The sequence below is a fragment of the Macrobrachium nipponense genome, chromosome 15 (assembly GCF_015104395.2).
Source record: "Macrobrachium nipponense isolate FS-2020 chromosome 15, ASM1510439v2, whole genome shotgun sequence".
Taxonomy (NCBI): Eukaryota; Metazoa; Arthropoda; class Malacostraca; order Decapoda; family Palaemonidae; genus Macrobrachium; species Macrobrachium nipponense.
In genome coordinates this window covers 52011003-52025792 of record NC_087208.1, presented here as the reverse complement: position 1 = coordinate 52025792, position 14790 = coordinate 52011003, and the positions used below count along the sequence as shown (strand labels likewise).

Sequence of the window (14790 nt, the reverse complement as noted above, 5' to 3'; positions counted from 1 at the left end):
AGTCAGACACACCCTTGGAAATATGACCTAATACCAAGGAAGTGGGAGATTGTATTGTGTAGATTACGTATTGGCCAAACGCGTTTAACTCATGGCTTTCTGATGGATGGGGAGAATGAGCCCTTCTGTGATGATTGCTTAGTTCCACTAACCGTTAGGCATTTGCTGGTTGAGTGTCCCAGTCTGGTGGAACTTAGGAATCGTTTTTTAGGTTATAGTAGTGGAGCAGGGGGTAATTATAGCATGGCAAAACTGTTGGAGAAAGCGCGTGTATTAATAACATTATCTCCCTTTTCTTTTATCAAGAAGCTGGTCTTCTCAAATATATCTGACAGCTGTGCTGTCTTAGTATATACATTTTTTTTTATTTTTTAATAGTTTTACGGTTGTGATCAATCACAATTCTTTTTATCGGAATATTATTTTTATTTTTATCAGAAATTTAATTTATTTTTTTAAATCAAATTTATATATCTCTCATAAAGATAAAGTTATTTTTTGAATGTTGTATATAATATAGATAAAAGTTAAAAGATCACATTTAGTATTCGGCGTCGGTGACCCTGGTAGTTGTGACGCCAGATAACTCACAATCAATCAATCAATCAATCTTGTTAAGGTACATACACGCTCCTCATAATTCAGTCTTTGTTTTGCATATGCGAGACAAAGGACTTAAAAGACCACATCGAAATTTTCCCCATCAATCGATAACAGGCCTGTTAGCTCAGTTGGTTAGAGCGCCGTGCTAATAACGCGGATGTCGAGGGTTCGATCCCCTTACGGGCCAGTGGGATAACCTTTTTTTTCTTCTTTTTTTAATCGATTTTCAGTTCCAAGAAACACTGGCAAATAAAAATAAAACAAACCCTTGCAATTTGAAAATGCTACGACAGCAAAGAATTAAAAAAGAAAAAAAAAACAGGCTAAATTAACGGAAATTTATTTTCGAGTGAGTGAGTGATCTCTCTCTCTCTCTCTCTCTCTCGTATGATGTTTTTGAACATACTATCATAAATACCCAGACTTAAATCATTAAATAAATACCCTTTATTAAAAAATCTCTCTCTCGTATGATATCTTTGAGCATACTATCATAATTACCCAGCCTTAAAGGAAATCATAGTAGTACAAGGGTAACCTACTATACAAATAAAAATATTAATTTTGTTATTTTCACCCCAGGAAATGACAATAAATTTGCTTGCTTACTCGATTTTTCTACCCTACTGATAAGCTGTGCAGATGAGAGAGAGAGAGAGAGAGAGAGAGAGAGAGAAACACTACATACACACCGTCAAGAAATACTTTATAACTTTTGCCTTATTATAAAAAGTCCATTGTGTTCAGAAGAAAGAATAAAAATAAACACAAATATTACTAAAGCTCAACAAATATTATCGTAACTCCCGTGAATGTTATAAACCTTACTTGGATATACAACCACTACGTTATTTTCATTATCATTATTACTATCATTTCTAGCGAGACTAGGTTCTTCTTGTTTTTTTTTTTATTAAGTTGGCTTTATGCCGGCACGGGCTCTTGCTCATAATAGAGCAGCTCGTAGCGAGACTAGGGCTTTTGGGATCTGATAGAACACAGAATTTAGGCCAAATGCCAAGCGCTGGGATCTAGGTCATTCAGCGCTGAAACGGAAACTGACAGCAAGAAGTTTTGAAAGGTGCAACAAGAGGAAAACCTCGTAGCTGCTGCACTCTGAAACAATTGTCAGCGAGGGTGGAGAGTCAGATGAAAGAATATGAACGGAAGTGCAGCAAAAGGATTTTCGGCTCGAGGTTCAATTGTACTGGTCATTCAACTATCACCGTCAGCTGAACACAAACCTGATATGGCTGTAAGTCTGAGAATTTAAAAAAGGCGCTTTTGCAGAATCATACTTTAATTAACTAAAGGGTCCAGTTCCCGAAGTTTCTCGGGTCTCTAAAGCGTCATAATAATAATAATAATAATAATAATAATAATAATAATAATAATAATAATAATAATAATAACAATAACCTAAACACTCATTATTGCAGAGTTTTAACGGAGAAATAAATCCACAGTTATGTATTTAAGTATATATATTATATATATATATATATATATATATATATATATATTATATATATATATATATATATAAAGATAAATCTGTAGTACAGGGAGCTTGCGGGAATATATTCGATTTCCATTCCCATTTTCAATCTCATTGTGGATTTGTTTCTCGCTTCAAGGAGAGAGAGAGAGAGAGAGAGAGAGGAGAGAGAGAGAGAGAGAGAGAGAGAGAGAGCTTTGATGACTATGATATAGTTTATCTGTATATAAGCACCGATCTTGGCCCTGTATTTCATAATGACCTCCATAGGCGCTCTACAAGCCTGTTTAAGTAGCACGGAAAAAGAAGCTATTCGAAAAATAGAGAAGAATTTCTACATGCGTAACGCTGGTGAAGTCGCCATTACTTTTAACGAAATAATAATAATAATAATAATAATAATAATAATAATAATAATAAAACTGGTGACACCATAACTTATGGTAAACTTTGAAAATAGCAAACTATAAACATTGCAGGAAACTTGAATTAACTGAACTATTTATCTACCAACTACAAAACTCTATCACAAAAATGACTTAGAATTTCTTTAATTAAACACAGGTGACGAGGATTGGGAGCCAAAGAATAAAAACAAAGGTGGTATCTGAAAACATTCCGGAGAAGTGTCTGCTTAGAAAAACATTCCGACATACATCTGCTGACTGCTAACAGACTATTTGTGTAAACTGGCGTCGCAACAGTTACGAAGAACGACGCCTATGGGTCAAACAAATGCTTGGTCACACATATTCCCTCCCTCTCACATTCACGACCTTAGATGAAAGAGGTCCCCGTTCATCTCCATGTGTTCTGCAGAGCTAAAGGATATGAATAACCTTCAATAATTTTTTTTTTATTGATAATTGGCTGATGCAGAAAGAAGCCATGGGCACGGTCGGGTGAAGATTAGAAAATCCTGGTAAAAGTGTCAAAGGGAAAAAAGTCCCAATAATCTTTGTTAGACAGTGACCCCAAAAAGATTTTAACCCTGGAAGTAATAACCTTTTTGTCGTGTTTAGTGCAAACCCGTTGGGGATTTCTTTTAAAACCCTGTATGTATCCACGTTTGCGTCGTTTACTACAAGCCCGTTGGATATTTCCTTATAAATATAAACAAAAGACTGAAAAAACATCAAGATAATGACCTCCAGGATATAGTGAATTTTTTCCCCGGTGACTTTATTACAATTAATGTGGCTTCTAGCCCAAAATGTGACTTTTTTTTTATTTCTTCTTCCCCGGCCACCAGATTAAAAGGGCTGACCAGGTGAAGAGCACCTTAATCCGGCATAAGAGAGCTTCTTCCTTCTTGTTCTTCTTCACTCTGGTAAGGTCAAATCCTAACCGATGACGTTTCTTGATCTTATACCTCGACAAAATGCAGCCAGACGATGATTATAAGCGAGAGAATGTTCTTATTTTGGTCAGAGGCGGGCTATCTTATAATCCAATACTCTTATTTATCTCGTACAGAACACAATGGACGAGTCAGATGGTCAGAAAGCGAAGAAAAAATTGTGTATAACTTCCACGGACACCACAATTTCTTCTTCAAATTTCTTTGAACTTGGATCTTCAGGCTTTTTATTGACAAGTGTATCCAAAAAAAGACCAAAGAATTCAAGAAGTTAAGAGGGTATTGTGGCTATTACAACTGCATATGTATCTGGTAAAAAAAGTGACCTGTAGATTCTACACAGGGATATGTTCAACGTTCGTATGGCAGACAGTCCACAAGAGCGGCTCCCATAGACGACGCCTTAGACACGTTTCAGAAGTATTTAAAGCATTATTGCGAGGACCAGTTCCCGAAGGCCCCAGTCCCTCCAGAAAGTATAATAATAATAATAATGTAGGGGAGGTGCAAAAGGCAGAGAGAGGCGATTTTAATAATACTTGTAGAGAGAACTATATACATTTATGTAAGGCTATTAATAAGACATATTATTGATAGCCGTTTAACATTTAGATGAATTTAGCTTCTAATTATCTGATACATAAAATATCATTGTGCACAATTAATACACCCTGTGAATTTTGTGCTTCAAAAAACATCCACTCGCAGTTACATGCGTCGTATGGTGATATAGGGGTGGTGTGGTGGTTGTTGTTGAGGAGGAGGAGGAGGAGGAGGAGATGCTCTTAAACATTTTCACCTTAAACATTTTCTAACCAAGGTGAAACAGTTAAAAATATAATCATAAATGCTTGAGTGTGTACTAACAATTGGACATGTATTATCTTCACGTACCCTAATCTGTAACTACACCCTGCGGTACATAGCGTCCAGGATGCAACCGCCCTCCCCAAACCCCCCAACCCTTATCTTAGCCTCTTGCCTACAAAATCTTAAACTGTTTTATGCACTAAGTTAATTAAGTACAGCTTCATAATCAGAAGTATCGGGTTTATACAAATCAAGGAGGAAGAGTGTACCTACCAAACCAGGCCCAAAGTAAGTCACAACAGGCCACCTTCCCAACTTGTGAAGTTTACATCAAGAATTTGTATAACAACAACTGACAGCTGCTTTTAATGATGAAGGCATTAACTGGAATGGAAGTCATCACCTTGTGAATGGTACCGTTATTGAATATAAGCTTTAAAGCCATCAATGGAAGGCGTGACGAGGATCTTCAAACCTTTGGTCAAGTCGTTCACTTTAAACTTCAAAGTCCAATTGTCGTCTTAGATTAAGCCAGCCTTGTACTGGCACAGTCCCTTGCTCTAGGCAGCCCCTAAGATAAACACCAACTTCTTTACTGCCTACAATACAATCCCGGAGACAAGAGTGAATATCAAAATGTCTTGTCTTACTTCCATTTCTATCTAATAACTTTCGGTACATGTCGTTCCTTTTCTTCCAGGGGCAAATTTCCATTTTTATGAGCAATTGTTCTACAAATAATGAAACTCATACTTATTACAATCATGGCCTTCTTCCAATTGATTCTTCTGATATGTAGCTACAATCGTGAGAGACGGTATTTCCATTGTTTTGTTTGTATGGTGCTTTGACGTTGCATGGAACCAGTGGTTATTCAGCAACGGGACCAACGGCTTTAAGTGACTTCCGAACCACATCGAGAGTGAACTTCTATCACCAGAAATACACATCTCTCACTCCTCAATGGAATGGCCGAGAATCGAACCCGCGACCACTGAGGTAGGACGCTAATACCATACCAACCACGCTGCTGAGGCGCTGGTATTTCCATTTGGCAGGTTTGCAGCAAAGATTGTCAAGGCTTTGTTAGGGTGATATCTCAACATGCCTTTGCACTTCCTCATTTTGCATTTATGTATTTCTTTTATTAATCCACAAAGGACATCCTCCATTCCCCTCCCCCTCTGAAGACAATTCTTCGGCGGGTGTCTGTTACTGCTCCCTCTGAAGGTCCTGCAGTTCTCTTGTGGAGAGCTTTCTCTGTTGCTCTTCCAAGCCCAATTGTAAGCATATAAATATCTCTTAATGTGATATCCTTATGACTCATGTATTTACTATACTGCATATGTATACAGTATTGATTTGTTAATTGTCCTGACTTAAACATTCGGAGGCTACTGTGAGAGGTGGACAAAGTGGCAGGTAGAAGTGTACTGATTTTTATTACAGTCAAGGGAAATATAAATATACAGTATGCGGACGGAAATGTGGTTACCGACCTGCGGGAGAGTAAAAGTGGGTCGGCGAGACCCGATTTGTGTTTCTTGAGAGACATAAAATACAAAATATAAAAGTACACAATATATGGTTATACAAGCTTTATACACTGGCGGAAAGCCCGCTGAATGCTCTCTTGGAGGGAAGTAAGAACAACGCAAATGATGAATTATATACAGAGAAAATTATGGATAAGCGTTGTCCTTACAAATACTCCCCCCCAAGACAATAATTAGGTATAATTGCTGGCTGACGTCTTTGTACTTCGGGTTGTCACTCGCGGAAGCGAGCTTGGCGGCGGAGGCGCCCTCGGGTGAGCGATATCAGTTGCTGTGGTAGATCCTCGGGAGTTTCCGGGGACGGGATGCATCCCCTGAGGTGATCCTCGGGGGGGTTCGACAATCTTCCGAGGGCGGCCGCGGCTACGGCAGGGAGGTTTGGCGATCGAAGGAGTCGCTTCTTTCCGAGGAAGATTGAGGCACCCTGTGGGATCCGCGTCTGCGAGGTCCTCGTCCATGATGAAGGCTGGTTTCAGACGATCGATTGTGACCCAGTCCTTGCGACCGTTGATGGATAAGAGATATGCCTTGTCGGTGTGTCGTAGGACGCGGAAGGGACCGCGGTAGGGTCTTGTTAGAGGCGGGCGGCGGGCGTCGTCCCTGACGAAGACGTGCTTGCACAATGATAGGGCCTTCGGGAGGAAACGTTTGGTTCTGTCGGAGAAGGTTTTGACGCAGGGCGGGAACTTCCTGGCGGATTCCCGAAGCCTGGCGATGGAGACGTCAGTGTCGTCGGCATTGGTCGGGAAGAACTCGCCAGGGACTGTTAATGGCTCCCCGTATACCTTCTCCGCGGGTGATGCCTCGCTGTTCGCCCGCGGGGCAGTCCTGAGACCGAGGAGGACCCACGGTAGTTGGCTCTTCCAATTTTTGTCGGTGCAGCGCGCCATCAGGGAAGCCTTGATCGAACGGTGGACTCTCTCCACCAAGCCGTTAGCTGCTGGGTTGTAGGCGGTGGTGGCGTGTAGCGACGTCCCCATTAGGCGGGCCAGGGCAGTCCACAACTCCGACAGGAAAACTGGTCCGCGGTCTGTCGTGATTTCGTCTGGCACTCCGAATTGACTGACCCAGCTGGCGAGGAGTGCTTCGGGGCACATGCTTTCGTGGTTGCCTCTGACATCGGCGTTGCCCTGGGCCATCTGGTGGAGCGATCAATTACCGTCAGGAGGTATCTGGCGCCTTCCGGCGGGGGCAGGGGGCCAACGACGTCTATGTGGATGTGGCCGAATCTTCATTTCGGCTGCGGAAATTCCCCCACGCCTGATTCTGTGTGCCGACTGATTTTGCTAGTTTGGCAAGGCACGCAGGTCCTGGCCCACTCGAGGGAGTCCTTCCGAATTCCATGCCAAACGAACTTCTCCGTCAGGAGGCGCATCGCCGTCCGCCCCGAGGGGTGCGAGAGTCCGTGTATGACGTCGAATACGGCTTTCCTTCGGGAGGCTGGGATCAGCAGGCGCGGGCGGCCCGTGCTGATGTCGCAGAGGAGCGTCGTGCCTGCGGGTCCGAAGGGCACGTCTTCCCACTTGAGGGCGGTGATAGCAGTGCGGTATGCGGCGGTCTCCGGGTCGGCGGCCTGTTCCCGGGCGAGGTCTTCGTAGTCGACCCCGAGATGCACGGCGTTGATTTCTATCCTCGATAGGGCGTCTGCCACAGGGTTCTTCTCGCCAGGCACGTACTGGATGGTGCAACCGAACTCCGCGATGGCTACCAGGTGCCTCTGCTGTCTCGCTGACCAAGCGTCGCCCGCCTTGGTGAAGGCGTGTACCAAAGGGAGGTGGTCTGTCCTGATCGTGAAGGGGGAGCCCTCGAGGAGGTAGCGGAAATGGCGCACTGCTTGGTACACCGCCAGGAGTTCGCGGTCGAACGTGCTGTACCTCGTCTTGGTGGCTGACAGTTTTTTGCTGTAGAAGGCGAGTGGCTGGGGCTCGCCCTGGACCATCTGCTCGAGGACAGCCCCGCAGGCGACGTTGCTGGCGTCGGTGGTGAGGCGTAAAGGTGCAGTAGGGTCTTGGTGGCATAATGTCGCCGCTCTGGCGAGGGCCCTCTTCGTCTCGTTGAAAGCCTTCTCTTGTTCGGCCTCCCACGTTAGGGCCTTTGGTTTCCCCTTCAGGACCTGTGTTAGAGGAGACATGGTGCGGGCAGCGGCGGGGATGAATCGGCGGTAGTAGTTGACCATTCCGATGAACTCCTGCTGGGACTTGACCGTGGTTGGTGTTGGGAACTTCTGCACCGCGCCTACCTTCGAGGCCATGGGGCGCACGCCTGCCGCGGAGATCTCGTGCCCGAGGAAGTCCACCTTCTCGGCGCTGAAGGTGCATTTGTCAAAACGGACGACCAGCCCGTTTTCCTGCAGGCGCTTCAGGACCGCTCGGACGTGATGTAGGTGCTCCTCCAAGGACCTGGAAAAAATTAAGATATCGTCGACGTAGCAGACGCAGAAGGGCAGGTCCCCCAGGATGCTGTCCATCAGGCGCTGGAAGGTGGCCCCTGCGTTCCTCAGGCCGAAGGTTGAGTAATGGAAGACGAAGGAGCCAAAAGCCGTGATGATGGCAATCTTGGGGACATCCTCGGGGTGCACTGGAACCTGGAAATAGGATTTTAAGAGGTCCATTTTTGTGAAGACCTTCGCCCCATGGAGGGCCCCTGTCAAATCCTGCATGTTTGGCAAGGGGTATTGGTCGGGGATTGTAGCGAGGTTGAGTCTCCTGTAGTCTCCGCAGGGCCTCCAGGTGCCGTCAGGTTTCTGTACCATGTGCAGGGGCGACGCCCAAGGGCTCGACGCTTTCTTGCAGATGCCCATTCGTTCCATCTCCGAGAACGCCTGCTTCGCCTCCTGGAGGCGGCCTGGAGGGAGTCGTCGGAACTTCGCGTGTGTCGGGGGGCCTGTGGTGGTTATGTGGTGGAATATTCCGTGCTTGGGCGGCGTCCCTGCCGCCTGACGAAGTTCCGGCTTGAAGACTTCGGGGAATTCCTGCAGGAGGTTGCCGTACTTGTGGGGGGAGATGGTACAAATTGTAGGGGAGCCCGGGCCTGCTGCCAGTGGAAGGGAAAGGCATGTCCCCGTGTCGAGGAGGCGTTTGCGGCCCACGTCCACCAGGAGGCCGTTCTGCGCCAGGAAATCTGCCCCCAGTAGCGGGATCCTGACGTTCGCGATTGTGAATTCCCAGACGTAGTTTCGCCCCAAGATGGATATCTCGAGGGGCTTCGTGCCGTAGGAACGGATGGGGGTCCCGTTTGCGGCGACGAGGGCGGTTGTTTTGTCGGGCTCGCAGCTACGGTCTTTTCCTGACGGCAGGAATATCGAGTGCATCGCCCCCGTGTCCACCAACATCCTCCGGCCGGAGATCGCGTCGCAGACGTAGAACCCTACGGTGTGTGGTTCCGACGAGGCCGTTGCCACGGGCGGCCTTGGTTTTGTTTGCCGTCGCCGTTTTTTGACTGCTGGAAGGTGCAAGGGCTTTCGCATCTCTTGGAGAATCTCCCTAACCTCTGGTGGAAGCGGCACCAGGAGTTTTCACCTCGCTGCGTGTGGGAGGACTTCCCTTGGGATACGGCGCCAATCTCTTGCGTTGGGTTGTCGTCGTCTTCTTCCTTCTCTGCGGCCAGGCACACGGAGGATCGGGGGGCGGCGAGCTTCGCGGCATTGTTCGACAACGTCAGTTTCTTTGCCTTCTCCAGTAGTTCGTTGTCCTCTAGGGTGTACGCGTCGGTCAGCTGTTTTCGGACGTCCGGCTCGAGTTGCCGCAGGAATATTTCGCGGCTCAGGCAGATCTCTTTCTTTTTTCCGTCGGGGCCTATTTCGGGCAGATGGACGAGGCCCATCACAGTGTCCCAAGCATCTTGGGGGTCGGCGCCGAGCATGGGGTTCGTGACTAGGTCGAGGGCGCGGGCGGCCTTTTCAGCGATGGGCGCGGAATAGGCTGTCACGAGCCTTTCTTTTATCTCGTCGAGCGTGACAAGTCCGGTTCGTGCTCGACTGGTCAGCCAGTTAGATATTCGGTCGAACACCTCTGTCGGGAGAGCCGCTGCGATGAGGTCAGCCTGCAGCACTTTGTTCGTGAGCCCCGCGATCCGGAATTACCCTTAAGCTCGGAAGAACCAGGCGGTCGGGTCAGCCGTTGTGAAGGGGGGCAATTTGACAGCTTGAGTGGCCGCTGTGTCCGAGGCCGTCGCTGTGGCGGGGGAGGCTTGGGTTTTCCGCGTGGTACTGTCTGCGCCCATTGTCCTCTCTCACAGAAACGGTCGACAGAGTCGTGAATGGCGGGCCAAACCGTTCGAGGAAACGCCTGAACACACCTTGGGCAGGTATGCCGTATTTAGTCCGTTAGAGGCGTTGGTTATTTCCACGGTAGGAGCTTTCAGAGATCTATACTGAGGCGCCGTGTGAGTCCGTTAAAGATCTCTGAAGGTGAGCGGCGGTAGTAAGTCCCTTAATGGCTGAGCCAAAACCGCTTGGGTCACCGTCCAAACCGGGAGGTCACCAGTTGTGAGAGGTGGACAAAGAGGCAGGTAGAAGTGTACTGATTTTTATTACAGTCAAGGGAAATATAAATATACAGCATGCGGACGGAAATGTGGTTACCGACCCGTGAGAGAGTAAAAGTGGGTTGGGCAGACCCGATTTGTGTTTCTTGAGAGACATAAAATACAAAATATAAAAGTACACAATATATGGTTATACAAGCTTTATACACTGGCGGAAAGCCCGCTGAACGCTCTCTTGGAGGGAAGTAAGAACAACGCGAATGATGAATTATATACAGAGAAAATTATGGATAAGTGTTGTCCTTACACTACCATACATTTTAGGACAATTAACTCTGACTAGCCTATACATAACAATTCAAACCATAGGCTAATATAAAGGTACCTCATAGGCCTAGGCTACTATACTTCTTGGCCTATTCTTAGCTGGAACTGGTACTTGACGTCACAGACGGTCGAATCTTCATTGTTGTAATAAGGGTTGAGGGAAAGGCTGGCTCCCGGGTTTTTTTTTAATATTTCTTCTTAACAGTAGGTGGATACATTGTAAAAGCAGCTTATTCCTAGCTGTACTCCTTCAATACCAGTTAGAACCAACACCGATCCTTATACTGGTTCTTACATTGGACCCCTATACAGGTTCTTACACTGGGCCCCTATACTGGTTCTTACACAGGACCCCTATACTGGTTCCCTTTTACAAGGGAGAAATAAGTAATTTCAAATGAATATAAGGGGAGAGACATTCGTTTCCCCTCAGCATTGCCGTACTCATCTCGAACAGAGCAATTTGCTTATGCAACTGCGCACTTGGTTACAGTTACGTACTTACGTACGTACACTCAATCATAGACAATCTCAACTTCGAGTGGCTAACTTGACATCTTGATAAGATGAAAACCAATTCGGTTTTCCAGTCCACCAATTTCCATGAGTACTGTCATAAATGCTTAATGAATGATTTCCATCATTACACAATGACATCCCCAAAGACAAAATATATCCTCTACAACAGACTCAGCCTCAAAGCCGTAAAATTACTTTCTGTCACAGCATCTGGTAATAATGTCCTCCAGGCAAGTTCACAGTCCTGTAAGACACTGTCCCATGCTATATCTATGAGGGTTGTCTGACAGATTATCAAGGGTGTCCTTCCAGAAATCTCTGAGGGTTAACTCTTGTCAAGAGGTCATTTCAAAGCACCTCTGAAACAGAGGTATAGTGCAGTTTCTAAAAATTTGAAATGACCTGCTGGTCCAGGGGCTAGAGGAGAAGAGTTATGTTCCATAGCATCATGTTTTTCTCTTTTTTTTCCAGTTTACATTCCCACTCATATTCCTGGAGCAAAAGAATTAGACAGTCCTCCACTGGCTTGTGTCTTGGTAATGATTTCTCCTCATGGGTGATATAGATCCTGTTTGGTATTTTCTTACAAAACAGCCCTGTCTCATTATACACACTCACTACAGTGTGTATGCCATTTCTCTTGAATTTGTCAAACCACCCATGACTGGCTTTGAGCCCTTACGTACTGCCTGTATTGGCATTTATTCCAGCTGTGGTTTACAAGAGACCACATGTAACTGTCTAGCCTTTTTCAATATGGCTTCAGAAACACTCACCAAGCAACTGTTTTTCATTTATCCAAATTAACTACTATTCCTCAACCCCTTTGATTTTCCAATATTTTGGAACAGATTTCACTACCTTGGCAATATCAGTTCCTTTGAGGACCTCATCACGTTTATCATACAGTGTAGCAGAAACTGTTTTGCCACTCCATACTCCTTCACCTGATTAACCACACATGCACCACTTTCATATTTCTTTAATTATCTTTTTGTTTTTGAACTTGCTGGTTTTTTTTGCCTTACTCTCATTCTTAGCCTTAGGGGCTATGATGAATCAAGTACTTGCATTACAATTTAAAAAATGCAAAAGATACAAGAGACAGTCTTGTTAGTTAAAACTTAAGGAAAACCCACTAAAAATGTTTATACCTATTGAAAAAAAGTGTTTGTGGATATTTCTCATAGAAAAATACTGCAAATAGGCTAATTTTCAAAATAATGGGGGGGAGTATGTTCCAGAGAGAAATCTGTGATTACATGAGTCCACAAATCTGGAGTGTGTGAATACACGGAATTCACTGTATTACTTCGTAGTTTAACCAGACAACTGAGCTACTTTATTTAGCTTCCCAAAAATATTTGTCTTTATCAATCATAAAGTTCAATTTTATATATCAAACTACAGCTTTTTCACGATATAATTGCGTACTGATGATTTTATCATAACCTCGATCAAATGCAAACAAATGATGATAAACCTGTTCTTATTTTGGTCAGAGGTGGACTAACCCTGTAAATACTGTACAGGACTAATGTGTGAGACAGAGGGTAAGAAAACAAAGAAAAAATTGTGTACAGCTTCCTTGAAGCCAAGGTCCGAATCACGTAACATACAGATACGGATAAGTTTACAATTCACATGGCAGTCACAATTGTGGCTATTACAATTATTTACTATTAAGCAAATATTGATGGCAACATTTGAGAAGTATTGAAAGTATTATTATGAGGACCAGTTCCCAAAGAACCCAGCCCGTCCAGAAAGTATAATAATAATATAAATCATACGTCATAGGTAGTCAAAACGTACCAAGAGGCAATTTTAATAACAGGTATAGAGAGACCCATAGCCACTTATGTAAGGCTATTAATAAGACATATTATCGCTAGCATTTTAACATTCAGATGAATTCAGTTTCTAATTATCTGATAAATAAAATATCATTGTGTACAATTAATGCACCCTGAGAATTTTGTGCTTCAAAAAACATCCATTCACAGTTACATGCGTGTGATGGTGATGTATGGATGGTGTGGTGGTTGTTAGGGGGGTGGGGGAGAGGAGGCGAAGGAGGAGGTACTCTCAAACATTTTACAACCAAGGTGAAACAGTTAAAAATATAATTATAAATGCTTGAGTGTACTAACAATTGGACAGGCATTAACTTTACATAAATACCTTAATCTAACTACACCCTGTAGTACACAAGTATCCTGAATGCAACTGCCCCCACACCCCACCCCTATCTTAGCCTCTTACCTACAAAATCTGAAACTTTTCTATGCACTTAAATTAATTAAGTACAACTTCATATTCAGAAGTATCAGGTTTATAAATAATGAAACGATCCAAAAAAGGCGAAACACTGTCAAACGTCAGCCGCACGCTGGGTTCAGTCGTACAACTGTGTTGACGATCATCAAAGATAAAAAGCGCATACTTGAACATACGTATGTGGAAGGACCTGCTCTGATGAAATCAACTGTGAATATGAAGCAGATTATGTAGTGGTCTCATTATTGAGATTGAACGATTATTTGTGCTTTGGCTGGAAGACCAGCATCTATAGTGTATCCCTGTTAGCCTAATGTTGATTCAAGAGAAAGCTAAAAGTTTGTTTGGGACCCTGAAAAGAGAAAAAGGGGAAGGGAGTGAAAGTGAAGAGTTTGGGGTTAGCAAAGGTTGGTTCATGCAGTTTAAGGTCCCTGCAAATTTGCATAACCTTAAGGTGTAAAGGGAAGCTTCTAAGTGATGACGAGAAAGCGGCAAGTGAATTTCATAGTGTGTTCGCTGAGGTAATCAGGGAGGGGGCGGGGGGTTACTGTGCTGAACAGGTGTTTAATGTAGACGAAAGGTTTGTTCTGGAAACGGATGCCTACCCTAATATACATTGCCAGGCTACATAGTCAGCAAAGAGAGACTGACTTTGCTTCTTGGGTTTAATGCTGCTGGTGATTTCAAGCTGAAACCCATGTTGGTGCATCTGGCAGAGAATCCAGTTGCCTACTCAATCAAGCCTGTCTCACCCCTCTATGCAATGCCCAAGTATGTGAGCCAACAACAGGAGTAAAGGTAAGGAATGTTTCTTTTTATTCACTGTACAGTAAATGTAGGGATAATATTTATCTGTACTGTAAGTAAGTGCTAAGGAATTGTTTTCTCTTCTATTCTTTATTTTTACTGATTCATGTCATTTTGTCTGCTTAAATTCAGACTTATGGACAAAATCAAGTTATGTCCTTGCTACAGGAACATATCTTGGATGGAAATCGAGACCAACTGTATTTGAAAGGTTAGGTTTTTTACTAGTATCATACTTTATGTTGTTTTTTAATTCTTTGCACAGGTAAATATGACAGAAGAAAGGCTTAAAAAAAACTATACAAAGCTGTTCATCTTAAATTTAAAACGAGGAGATTATATTTAAAAGAGATAAAACCAAAGATGGTGATTTTCATTACCATGGTATAAAATTTACACAAACACCCAAAGAATTACATTTCTGGATTCACTGTTTCATTGGTGAAAAAGGAAAACAAAATTGATGAGATACTCTGGGGGGATATCATACAAATACCTCTTTGAACATCATACTGTAGAGCATACTCAAGTTTCTTTCACAGGAT

General features: G+C 44.1%; 1 protein-coding gene and 1 non-coding gene across 6 annotated transcripts in view; one reads left to right on the top strand and one right to left on the bottom strand.

Annotated features, from left to right (window-relative positions):
• The window catches only part of LOC135194931 (uncharacterized), a 1136289-nt gene that overhangs the window by 966782 nt on the left and 154717 nt on the right, over positions 1-14790 (bottom strand). The gene's annotated exons all lie outside the window — the stretch shown is intronic.
• Trnai-aau (transfer RNA isoleucine (anticodon AAU)) lies at positions 717-790 on the top strand. Its single transcript has one exon. It is a non-coding gene; the product is annotated as a tRNA-Ile (tRNA).